This window comes from Rhinatrema bivittatum, chromosome 2, assembly GCF_901001135.1.
Source record: "Rhinatrema bivittatum chromosome 2, aRhiBiv1.1, whole genome shotgun sequence".
NCBI classification, from domain to species: Eukaryota; Metazoa; Chordata; class Amphibia; order Gymnophiona; family Rhinatrematidae; genus Rhinatrema; species Rhinatrema bivittatum.
The window spans coordinates 545,533,134-545,545,915 of record NC_042616.1 but is presented as its reverse complement, the minus strand read 5'-3'; the positions used below and the strand labels follow the sequence as shown (position 1 = coordinate 545,545,915).

The following is a 12,782-nucleotide window of genomic DNA, read 5'->3' as shown; positions in this document are numbered from 1 at the left end:
TGGCTCCGAGTCCCATCTCTGAGCTTCTTCTCCTTATCCTGTTTGGGTCTTCGGAGCTCCTTGCACCTGCCTCAGTCTACACGAATGAACTCTATCTATAATCTGTTCCGTATCTGCGTGGTCCGCACCTGGCCTTAACTGGCTGTGGAGGGCACGCCTCAGTGGAGGCCTCGGAGTCTTCGTCTCACCTTCTTTAAGCAACCTGAGTTGGGAACTATCAGCGTGGTCCATGACCTGCCTTGACTGGCTGTGTAGGGCACGTGGTATAGCAGTACCTACTCAGCATTGTGGATTGTGACTCTTTCGGAGTCCTCTTCTTCATCAATCTGAGTCCCGTCTCAGACCTTCAATCAACCTGAGTTTCGTCTCAGACCTTCTTCAATCAACCTGAGTCTCGCCTCACTCCATGTATCCTGAGTGTTCATTTGTCTGTTCCAGCCCTCAGCCACTGTCCGTCCTGTCGCATTTGCTGTTCCCGTATGGCAGGTCCAAAATGGCTATCGAGTGGCCGGAGGGCTACTCCAGAGACCAACATTGCGCTGCTGGGTCTCTCCATGCAATCAGGTTCAGCAGAGGCCAGGGTCCAGCATCTTCAACCTGTACTTGAACACTCCTCGCCTGCCTCGGCGCTTTCCAGAGCCCTTCTGTGGTCGTGTCGAAGCCGAAGGGTACACAATCTCCTAGAAATGGGACCGCCTCCAGCATTCCCATAACAGCTCTGCATGGGAGGAAGAGCTGGAGCCTGCACTTCTTCAAAACTTTGCCCTCGGGATTTGGGCTAATTAAGGAAGACCCCTCTTTTTCTGAAAGGGAAGACCATTCACTTTTCAATTTCATACTCTGAAGGCCCTGGCACACGGGCCACAATTAGAAGAATCATGAGATGAACCTAGATATTTTAAATATAGCTCATCAAGATCAATGCTGGCCATTTTGTGTTGGCATTTTGTTCAAAGTTTAAAAGACATCTGGAAGATTTAATGGAAATAGTATAAGATGAAGAAATTAAAAAAAATATATATTTTTTTTTTTACTTAAAAACAAAAAACTAAACAAGAAAAAATGAAAATACGAACAATCTCCCAAAATAACATGGCGACTATTGAGAGAGAAAAAAAAAAGGTTTCCTATCTGGACTCTGAGGTAGATGACAAAGTAACATTGCTCGCTTGGTGCTAGCAGCAGGGAACACCAGACTTCAGCATTTTTTCTGCATTGGCACTCATGGATGTTATCACCCACTTGTGTGGCTGTTATATGGACCCACTTACCCAAGAAGAACTTTGATTATAGGGGTTTGCAGAGTCAAAAAAATTGTTTTTGTTTTTTCAATCATTTTGTAGGGCAGTCATTCATTAGATCCATTTCAAACAAAAAAAAATGTTGTCTCACTTGTTTTACATTGAAATCATTAGAAGAAGCAATCCACAGGCCTCACTGACTTCAATGTAAAAGAAAAACAGGTCCCACTGCTGAAGCTCAACACTGAGGCCCAATCCATTATGGAGGCCTAAAACTGATGCCAGGGCCTGGCATGAGGCCTGGTATAGTCACCAAGGCATAAGCTGATGCTTGGCTCAAGGAAGGGCCCCTTCACCAAAGCCTAGGCTCAAAGCCAGATCACTTTGCCAAGGTCTGGACCCTACTGCCAAGGCCTTCAGGTGGATGGTGTCATTTTGGACGAAACTGCCAGGAGGCCTGGTCCTGGGTCTCAGTGATAGGACCCAGCCTTGGGCCAGGCACCAGTATTGGACAGGCCTTGATTTTATTTATTTTTTTTTTTAATTAACCAAATACAAAAATACCCAAATATTTTGGGGGGGGGTTTTCACTGGAGGCTATTTTTGGTTCATTACATTTAGAATGAACTGAAAATAGACGCATTTGTCATGTTTTACTTGTTTGTTTAAAATGAATGCATATTTCTATTGTGTTACCCTCACTAAAACAGGCATGAGTAGATTTCCAGATACCCACCTCCACCACCTCTCTTTTCTAAGTATCTTTGGCCTTGATTTTTTAAAGGTACACCAAAGCACTTTCTGTAGCAGTTCAACAGAGCTTTCATCTAAGTTTAACCCTGGCCCATTTTGAACCTCATTGCTATGAGCAAAGAGCCACTGTCAGGATTACTTTTACCTTTTTCTTTTTTTTTTTTTATTAAATTAATGCTGGCTCTGATCCTGAGCTTCCTCCTTACCTTTTCATTAAAACAGGGAGATGACTGGAAGCTTTAATTTTCCCTCAAATCAAAATTTTAACTGATATAGAAACTGTAAAACAAAGTTGCCTTTTCGATTGCTAAAAAAGATTGGGATATCTTGGAAAACCCTTAGTTTGGATATATAATCAGTGGTATAACCATGGGTGGGCCACGTCTCACCTACGTTTTGCTCAGGCCCATCCTATTTTTCCTACCCATGGGCAAGTTTAGCCAAGGGGTCAATTGCAAGCATCCAGCAATCACCCAGTGCCAATGACAAGGAGTCAAGTGGTGCGGTGGCAGGGCTGGGCCAAGGTCGCAGGCTTCTTGTTCCAGCACATGCTGCCAAAGAGCAAGAGTTTGCGGAGGAGGAAAAATTCAGCTGTGGTACCAGGAAAATCAAAGGCCTGACAGCAGCAGCATGAAACAAAATTAGCAGCTGGTGTAGGCATCATGTGGGAGGATCGGGCAGCAAGTAGCACAAGGACAGAAATGGAATCAGACTGGACAATGGAGATAAAGCAAAATTGCTTACCTTGTAATAGGTGTTATCCCAGGACAGCAGGATGTAGTCCTCACACATGGGTGACGTCACTGACAGAGCCCTATTGCAGGAAAACTTTCTGTCAAAGTTTCTAGAAACTTTTGACTGGCACTGTGAGGCCACTGAGCATGCCCAGCATGCCATGATATTCTCTGCCACAGGGGTCTCTCTTCAGTCTCGTATGCAGCAATAAGCTTTAGCAAAAATAAAATAATAAAATGTATGAGACCCAACTCCGCGGAGTGGTGGGTGGGTTTCGTGAGGACTACATCCTGCTGTCCTGGGATAACACCTATTACAAGGTAAGCAATTTTGCTTTATCCCAGGACAAGCAGGATGCTAGTCCTCACACATTGGTGATTAGCAAGCTAGAGGCAGAGTCATTTTGTAGTGAAGCAACACTGAAGTATTGTTGCTGAAATGAGGCAGCCGAAGATCACAGCAGGTTGGATGTAGAAGGAGTTGGGATTAAACTGGAAACAAGTTCTTTAAGACAGATTGTCCATAGGCTGAATCTTGTCGTCCTTCCTTGTCCAAACAGTAATGAGCTGCAAATATGTGAAGAGAACTCCATGTTGCTGTTTTACATATGTCAAGAATTGGCACTGAACGATAGTGTGCTACTGAGGTTGACATTGCTCTTACTGAATGCGCTTTTACTCGCCCTTGGAGAGGAAGGCCTGCTTTTTCATAGCAAAACTGTATGCAATCTGCTAGCCAGTTGGATAGAGTATGTTTACCCACTGCTTTACCCGGTTTGTTTGAATTATAAGAAACAAACAGTTGAGTGGATTGCCTGTGGACTGCAGTGCGGTTTAAGTAAAGTGCCAGCGCACGTTTACAGTCCAAGGTGTGTAAGGCTAGTTCTCCTTGATGAGAATGAGGTCTTGGAAAGAATGTGGGTAAAACTATGGATTGGTTCAAGTGGAATTCTGTAACTACTTTGGGAAGGAATTTTGGAAGTGTTCGGAGAACCACTCTGTCATGAAGGAATTTTGTGTAAGGTAAGTACGTGACAAGTGCTTGTAACTCACTAACACTTCTAGCTGATGTAATTGCTATGAGGAAGATAGTTTTCCATGTGAGAAATTTAAGAACACAGGAATTCATGGGTTCAAAAGGAGAACGCATGAGTCTTGTTAAAACCAAATTCAGGTCATATTCTGTGGCTGGTGGCCGAATTGGTGGTTTAAGGTGAGTTAAACCTCTCATAAATCTACTGATGAGAGGTTGCATGGATATTAGTGCATCTTCCAGCTTGTTATGGTACGCCGAGGTTACACTTAAGTGTACCCGTACAGATGAAAGTCTGGAGACCAGAGTCTGAAAGATGACATAAATAGTCCAGTAGAGAAGTTATGGGGCAGGAGAAAGGATCAATATTCCTTTGCCCGCACCACAAAGTATACCTTTTCCATTTCGAAGAATAGTTCTTTCGTGTTGAAGGTTTACGTGAAGCTAGAAGCACTTGAGATTTATTTATTTATTTTTAATTTTTCTATACCGAAATTTCTGTATGAGATACAAATCAATCCGGTTTACAAAGAACTGCAACTCGCCCAGGGCTTGTCTGGCCGGGGCTTTTTACATTAAACAGTTAAACAAGGCTTATTTACATTAAGTCGATAAACAGGCTTATTTATATTGAACAGTTAAACAAGACCATTAACGTAAGTAGATCCGATAAACAAGCGCATGAAACAGTAGGTCATGAGACACCAACTATACAAATCGTGGATACAACAGTGAGTCTAGAAGAGACTATAAAGATGATAGAGTTAATATTTTGGCTGAGGATTGTCTGGGGTTGAAGGGTTCGTCAGAGGTTTGATTTGGGGCAAATGGGCAAGGGTAGATGGGGAGAGGTGGGTAATGGGTGGAAGTGGGAAAGCCTGGTTACATTATAAGTCTGGGAACGCTTGTCTAAAGAGCCAAGTTTTTAGTTTTTTTTTTAAACTCCGGTAGGCTAGGTTCAAGGCGTAGGTCTGGTGGCGTTCCATTGGTGAGGACCTGCTGTTGATAGTGCTCTTTTTCTTAATAGTGATTTTGATGGAGGTGCATACAGAGTGCCTTTGTACATTGGTTTGTACATTTGTACATTGGTTGAAAGATTGAGTGGTTGTAAGATCAAGCTTTCAACATCCATGCTGTCAGGGAGAGGGATTGAAGGTTGGGATGGCGCAACTGACCCTGAGTTATGAGAGTGGGAGCTACACCCAGGCAAATTGGATCTCTGATTGAGAGGTCTAGAAGTGTGGGAAACCATACTTGTCGAGGCCAATACAGGGCTATGAGTATCATGGATCCCTTGTCCTGTTGTAGCTTCACTAGTGTTTTGGTTATGAGCGGTACTGGAGGATTCGCGTATAGTAGGCCTGAGTTCCAAGGGCAAGCAAAGGCGTCCTTGGCTGGCTGGTTTTTCTGTTTGTGTAGAGAACAAAATCCGTCCACTTTGTGATTCAGGTGTGACGCAAAGAGGTCTATTGTTGTTTGTCCCCAACGTTGAAAGATCCTGGTCGCTATTGAGGGATCCAGGGACCATTCGTGTGGTTGGAATTGACGACTGAGTCGATCCGCCAGCACATTGTGAATGCCTGCCAGATAAGTGGCCCGGAGAAACATGGAGTGTGTTAGGGCCCAGTCTCAAATCTGTGCAGCTTCTTGACAAAGGAGATACGAGCCCATACCTCCCTGTTTGTTGATGTACCACATGGCTACTGTGTTGTCCGTTTGGATCAAAACAGTCTTGTGTGAAAGGCAGTCCTTGAACGCATGTAGAGCATAACGTATAGCTCGAAGTTCCAGGAAATTTATTTGAAATGTTGCTTCGAGTTTTGTCCAAGTCCCCTGGGTTTGGAGATTGTTTATGTGAGATCCCCAACCCAAGGTGGATGCATCTGTAGTTAAAGTTATCTGTGGGACTGGTTGCTGGAAGGGTAGGCCCTTGCGCAAGTTGTCCTTGTTCGCCCACCATAGTAGAGATGAACGTAGCTGGAGGGTGACTTGAATTGGAGAATGTAGTGGTTGAATGGCTTGGATCCATTGTGATCTTAAAGTCCATTGGGTTACTCTCATGGCGAGCCGTGCCATAGGAGTGACATGAACTGTGGAGGCCATGTGGCCTAGTAAGGTTAGAAACTGATGAGCTGTTGCTTGTTTCTTTGAACGTAGCGAGTTTGCCAAAAGGGAAAGTGTATTCGCTCGATCCTCGGGTAGAAAAGCCCTTGAGAGTAAGGTGTTCAATTCTGCTCCTATGAATTGAAGCAGGTAAGATGGAGTGAGATGGGACTTTTGATAACTGATGAGAAAGCCCATCGAGTGAAGTAGAGTAATTGTTCGATTGAGAGAAGTGAGAGCTCCTTGTAGAGATTGATTTCTGATGAGCCAGTCGTCTAAACAGGGAAAAACATGGACAACTTTCCTTGTGCAAGTGTGCTGCTATTACTGCCAGACATTTGGTGAATACTCTGGGAGCAGAGGCAAGTCCGAAAGGCAGTACTCTGTATTGGAAATGTTGATGACCCACCATGAAGCGTAGATACTTGCGATGAGGAGGGAATATTGGAATGTGAACATAAGCGTCTTGAAGATCCAGAGAACAAAGCCAGTCTCCTGTCTGAAGAAGCGGAAGCATGGTGCCTAGAGAAACCATCCTGAACTTTTCTTTCTTCAGAAATTTGTTGAGATTTCTGAGGTCTAGGATGGGACGTAGGCCTCCGGTTTTCTTTGGAATGAGGAAATAATGGGAATAGAATCCTCTGCCCCTCTGAGATCGGGGTACCGGCTCTACAGCCCTGGCTCTCAGAAGGGTGGATAATTCTACTTGCAATTGGAGTATGTGATTGTCGCTGACAGAGAAAGATCTCGGAAGAAAATCTGTTGGAATTGAGAGGAAATTGAGTTGGTAACCCCGAGATATTATTGCAAGTACCCATTGGTCTGTTATTGGAATCCAATTGTTGTAAAACCAGGATACTCTACCTCCTACCGGAAGTTCTGGCTGAGGATTGAAGAGGAAGCTGTGTTCTCTGGGAGTGGCCTCAAAAGCCAGCAGCAGGCCCTGTCTGTGGTGTCGGTTGAGGCCTAGTCGCCCTAGGTTGTCTGGGCTGAGGACTTTGTTGTGTTCTAGAAGACCTGGTCCTAGATGTAGGAGAGTAGTATCGTCTCTATCCATAAAAAGGTCTTCTAGTGTCTTTTCTTTGAGGCCTATGGACAGGGTGCGTAGGTGGATCCTGTGGGATCGAGGAAAGCTGTCTCAGGGTTTCAGTATGTTCTTTTAATTGAGTAACTGCATCCTGGACTTTGGATCCAAAGAGGTTATCTCCTAGGCATGGCAGATCTACTAATTTATCCTGGACTTCAGGCCTGAGGTCCGAGGCTTTAAGCCATGCCCAATGCCTGGCACTGATTCCAGATGCAGCCACTCTGGAAGCTGTCTCAAACCCGTCATAGGCTGCACGTACCTCATGTTTGCCTGCCTCCAGCCCTTTGTGGATGAAGGCTTGGGCTGCTTCTTGATATTGTGATGGAAGAGATGGAATGAATTCTTGCATTTGCTTCCACAAATCTCTTTGATATTGGGTCATGTAAAGTTGATATGAAGATATCCTAGAATTTAACATGGCCCCTTGGTAGACCTTCCGTCCCAGGGAATCTAAAAATCTATGATCTTTTCCTGGGGGATTTGAGGAATGCGGCCTAATTCTCTTGGATTTTTTCTGTGCAGACTCTACCACTACTGACTGGTGAGGGAGCTGCGATTTTTGGTAGCCAGGAGCAGACTGCACCAAATATGTACTGTCCATTCATTTGTTAACAGCTGGCACTGAACAGGGATGTTCCCAAATATGATGTTGCAAATCCAGGAGAACATCATGCACTGGTATAGCTACCACCTGCTTTGGAGGGTCTACAAATTGAAGTACCTCCAATGTTTGCTGTCTTGCTCTGTGACTAAAGTGAATGGTATGGTGTCAGCCATTTCCTGGACAAAGGTTGTGAATGAGAAATCTTCTGCAGGAGATTTTTGCCTTGGATCTGGTGGAGATGGATCAGACAAACTCTTCAGATGAAGTATCTGATTGTGTATCGCTCCAAGTGTCATATGGATCTTGGATTTGTGGAGAAATTGTGGAAGTCTTAGGCGGTGGAGGAATTCCTGAAGGTCCTGGTAATGGATCCTCAATAGGTGACTCCTCAGTATGCTCTTCCTGTGTATTTGCGGGAAGAGAATTGAGCAGATCATGATATTTTTTCATTAAGATCTGATATAGTGCTAACTCTGGGCGTCCTGGATCCCCAGGAAGGAACGGCACCGATGGTGACGGCGTTGGAACCGAAGATGGGGTTGCTGTCTTTGGTGGTCGCTTCGATGTCACCGTAGTTATATTTAGGCCCCAGCATCGATGCTATTATTGACATCGGCATCGGTGCCGGCATCGACAGGGTTGTCGGCATCGGTATGGTGACCGGTGTTGGTGGGATCACCGACATTGGCAAAGATACCAGCATCGGTGTTGACACCAGCATCTGTGACATCATCAGCATCGGCACAGTCGCCGGAATAGGTGTCTGTTCCTTCAGGGCCTGGATCACCGCTTGTCTTATAAACATCGACAATTCCTGCAATACAGCTGGGGTAGATGGAGCAGCTGTATGCGGTGGCGGTGTGGGTGCTGATAATACCTCTACAGATCCCTGTGTAGGTTCGATCGATGATGTAGGCCCCGATGCTGGTAGCAGAGTTTCCTGATGCTTTTGCCGTTTAGTGGTCGGTTCCCCCGGGGAGAGGGTTAACGCTGGAGTCGGTGCGTGTCGATGCCAGTGCCGATGTTCGGGCCTATGCTCGATTACAGACCTTATAGATGTCATCGAAGTCGATGGCGATGCTTGATCTCCCGATCCTTCCAGACGACGTTTTTTCAGCAAAACCTTTTTGGAAACTCCTGCTGGGGACGATTTAGTCGATGTTGAAGGAGAAGGAAGAAGATGAATGTGAAAGAGATGTTCTATTTTCTCCTGTCTAAGTTTTCTTCCTTTGGGAGTCATCTCTGCACATTGAGGGCAGGATGAAACATCGTGTTTATCTCCCAAACAGATAACACACTCAAGGTGTGGATCTGTTACCGACATTGTCCGATTACATACCAGACATTTTTTAAAACCTGAAGCCATCTTTTCACCAATAGCCATCGATGAAAAGAGGGGAAAAATACTGAGAGAGACAGTTTTTACTTGAAGTAAAAATGAGACTAAGTTTCTCACCGGCCTGTGGAAATATGAGAGAGATTCCTTATGGGAGAAAATCTTTTGAAAAATAAATGACTTTCTAGTCAGTAAGTCTGTGAGAAAACTCACAGGGCTCCTTACTCCGCGATGCTTACAGCAGCGTGGAAAAACGAAGACTGAAGAGAGACCCCTGTGGCAGAGAATATCATGGCATGCTGGGCATGCTCAGTGGCCTCACAGTGCCAGTCAAAAGTTTCTAGAAACTTTGACAGAAAGTTTTCCCACAATGGGGCTCCGTCAGTGACGTCACCCATGTGTGAGGACTAGCATCCTGCTTGTCCTGGGATAAGGTAGTTTATGCAAGTAGTTTGCCAGTCATGCCATGTTGGTCCTTTTGCAAAGGATTGAAGACAGGATGAAGCAGCTGACAGTAAGAGTTTGTGGAAGAGCACAGAGATGAGACAGAGTGAGAGGCTGCTTGGAGGGAATGTGAGATGACTGAGGAGAAGTGGATAAGCAAGACTGCTGCTGAGATAGGTGGGGGTTCTGGGGATTGACAACGAGACTGCTGGGAAAGAGGGGTGGGCGAGACTGCTGGGGGCCTGAGAGGTGACAGCGAGACTGTTGGCGATGGAGGACTGGGGGGAGTTGAGCGAGACTCCTGGGAAGGAGGATGGAGTATGAGCTTGCTATAAATGGGAATGGGGGGAAATGAATAAGTGAGACTGCTGAGGATGGGGGGGGGGGGGGGGGGGAAGAGCATGAGACAACTTAAGATGGGGGGCATATAGAGGACGACCACAGACTCATTTCTCATGCCTTTCTCTGTTCCCAGCAGTGTCAACCCTCATCCTTAGCTGTTTCTCTCAATGCCTCTCCTCCCCACAGGCTCCCTCTCTCTATCATTTTTATTTATTTTATCTCCCTTTTTGTACACAGCTTTCCAGCCCCCCCCTGCCCTATTATATGCCCCTTATGCTCCCACCCTAAATATGTGTTAAACATGCCTTCAGCATTAGTCATCCATCCCTGTCTACCCTTCCTTACAACACCCGCCCCTTATAATCATCTCACCTCCTTCTCCTTTCCCTCGCCTCTTAATATGATTATAGCTTAGCTCAATACTTATACATAGCTCAATATTTATACATAGGTTTTCCCTCATGCTACCAATATGTCCTATGTAAATATAAATGATTTATATTCTATATCAGTTATGCTAATCCTTATAATCACATTGTTCCTTGTAACCCAACACTATATAATCACAATGTTTATTGTAAATGTTTCATGTTATATCAGTTATGCGATGCCTTATAATCACAATGTTCCTTGTAACCCAATACAATGTGCAAACGGTTATCGGTATATAAAAACCACTAAATAAATAAATAAAATAAAAATAAAATTACAGGTTTAAAGAAAGGACAATAAGAACAATTCCCAGGGTTGCAAGGACCTGTGTTTAATGATCCCTTTCCGCCAGCAGGGGCCCTCAGTGGGCCAAGTTCCCTTCTGTACAGTCCTCTAAGCCCTATAGCTTGGAAGTTCTGCTGGCAACTATGTTCTCTGCACTGCCACAGCCTTAAAAGTCTGCCTCACTCACAGTACCTTGCCTCAGCTTGGAGTCAACTGTGTTCCTCATTGTGACCCTCTGTTACTGTGGTTTTGTAATAGGCCCTTTTTCTTGCAGCCTTCTGACCTGTGTTTTGTTCTGTCCTGTTTTTCTGTTTGCTATGCTTAACTTTGTATTTGAACCCTAGTATCATAGCCTTCCTAGTTCTTGTTTGCATCTGATTTGTTTGACCCTATTCTGTGGCCTCCTACTCCTTGCTAGTTAGTCCTGTCTCTCTTTGTCTAGACCTGGGTTTGTTTTGTAGTATTTTTGCTGTACTCCCTGCCTTGTGTTTCTGTGGAGGCATCTTTCTGCCTGCTTTTCTGCAGCCTAGCTCTGCCCTAGTGAATGCCCCTTGCATCTGTTCCCAAGTGCATCTCCTACCAAGTCCTGCTGGCAGGACCAGAACTGGACGGCTCTACTCGAGGGGGGAGCTGGCTGGTCAAGTAGAAGACCCTTATGCTTGGCCAGCCCTTTTTCTGTATAAGCCAGCTGTTCCAAAATCCTGCTCATTCCAAATCCAGGGGTTACTATAATCAGCAGCTGTGCCCCAACACTGATGCTGATCCACATTTCCTCTGGTCAGATAACATTTCTGGCCAAGTGGAAGGATTCAACATATCTTGTTGCTATAACTGCTGATTCTCCTATTTTCTGTAGCACAGGATAGGTGGGTTTTTGGAATAAATATGGTATTTGGTTAGATTACTTTCTGCTGATGTATTTTTAGATATTTATTCTTATTATTGTATTTACATAAGTATTAATTTATTTAAAATATTTTATACCCTGCCAATCTTAGTAAATAACCATCTTTGGTGGAAACATACATCAACAGTATCAAACATAATACAATTAATTAAAAGCCAAAGTAAGCAAGTTTTCAAACCCTTGCGAAAAAGCTTCAAATCTGCAATAGCATGAAGATCCGCTGGCAAGTCATTCCAGAAGTTAGGGCCAATCATATAGAAAGCCTGCCTTCTGGTAGACAACAATCTCGCTTCTTTTGCAGAAGGTACAAGTCAATCTTGACCTTCTTGAAGGTGTTCAAGAGTATAAAAATGAATGTCTGGTAAATACTAGGGAAACCCATACGAACTGCTTTAAAACACAGACTAGAATTTTAAAAGTTATCCAATAGCTTTACAGGCAAACAATGCAACAGTTTTAGGATAGGAGTAACGTTTAAAATCAAGAAATGTCAATAATCAATACAGCTGCAGCGTTCGATTAACTGCAAGACCTGCATGTTGGATTTAAGAAAACCCACATACAGAGAGTTGCAATAATCCAGAGAAATAATAACACATGTTTGCAGGATTGTTTGAAAATCTTGTAACGGGGTATTTATTTCAGCCTCCCCAAAAAAGACACTTAGTAAATCAGAACATTTTCCCCCTTCAGTATCTATAGAAATAAAGCTTAGCAAATCAGGCCTGCAGTTTGTAAAAGGCAGATTTTAACACAGAGTAAATATGTGTTTTCAAAATAAATTGAGGATCAAATAAGAAACCTAAATTACATACGCAAGTTGAATATTGAATGGGAACCATAGCAGTGATCAAAATGGGTAGATTAAACTGTAATGACCAACTAATTAATAAAGCTCCTGACTTAGAAATGTTGAGTGATAGAAATTTGCCTCTGAGCCAGGAAGAGCAAGTTTGCTTACCGTAAACGGTGCTTTCCGTAGATAGCAGATGAATTAGCCATGCTGTATGGGTACATCCTCCGTGCCACTAGGTGGCGGAGCTCTCAAAGTCTATTACAGACTTTTAGCTAGGTACTCCCTCCCTGCTATATCCTGGCAGGATCACCTCAGGTACCTCAGTCAGTATCAAAGTGTTAGTTAGGTATTCTAGAACTGTCCAGGTAGGCGGGCGGGTCAGCATGGCTAATTCATCTGCTATCTATGGAAAACACCGTTTACGGTAAGCATATAGATAAGCAGCATGAATTAGCCATGCTGTATGGGAGTCCCCAGCTGACGTATTGAGCAGGTAAGATATTTACGTTTTTGCTTTGTTTTTTTGCTCAATATGATAAATACATAGCGGACAGTTCCCATGAAGGCTGTAATGATATGGAATCTGTGCACTTCTGTAGGATAGTCTGCCCTACTAGGGTATCAATCGCTGTTTGTTTGTTTAAACAATAGTGGGATGTGAATGTGTGAAGCGATGACATGTCGC

The 12,782-nt window shown here is 44.1% G+C and overlaps 1 protein-coding gene across 6 annotated transcripts in view; it reads right to left on the bottom strand.

Moving 5' to 3' along the window:
* The window catches only part of FBXO15 (F-box protein 15), a 229,876-nt gene that overhangs the window by 91,804 nt on the left and 125,290 nt on the right, over nt 1–12,782 (bottom strand). The gene's annotated exons all lie outside the window — the stretch shown is intronic.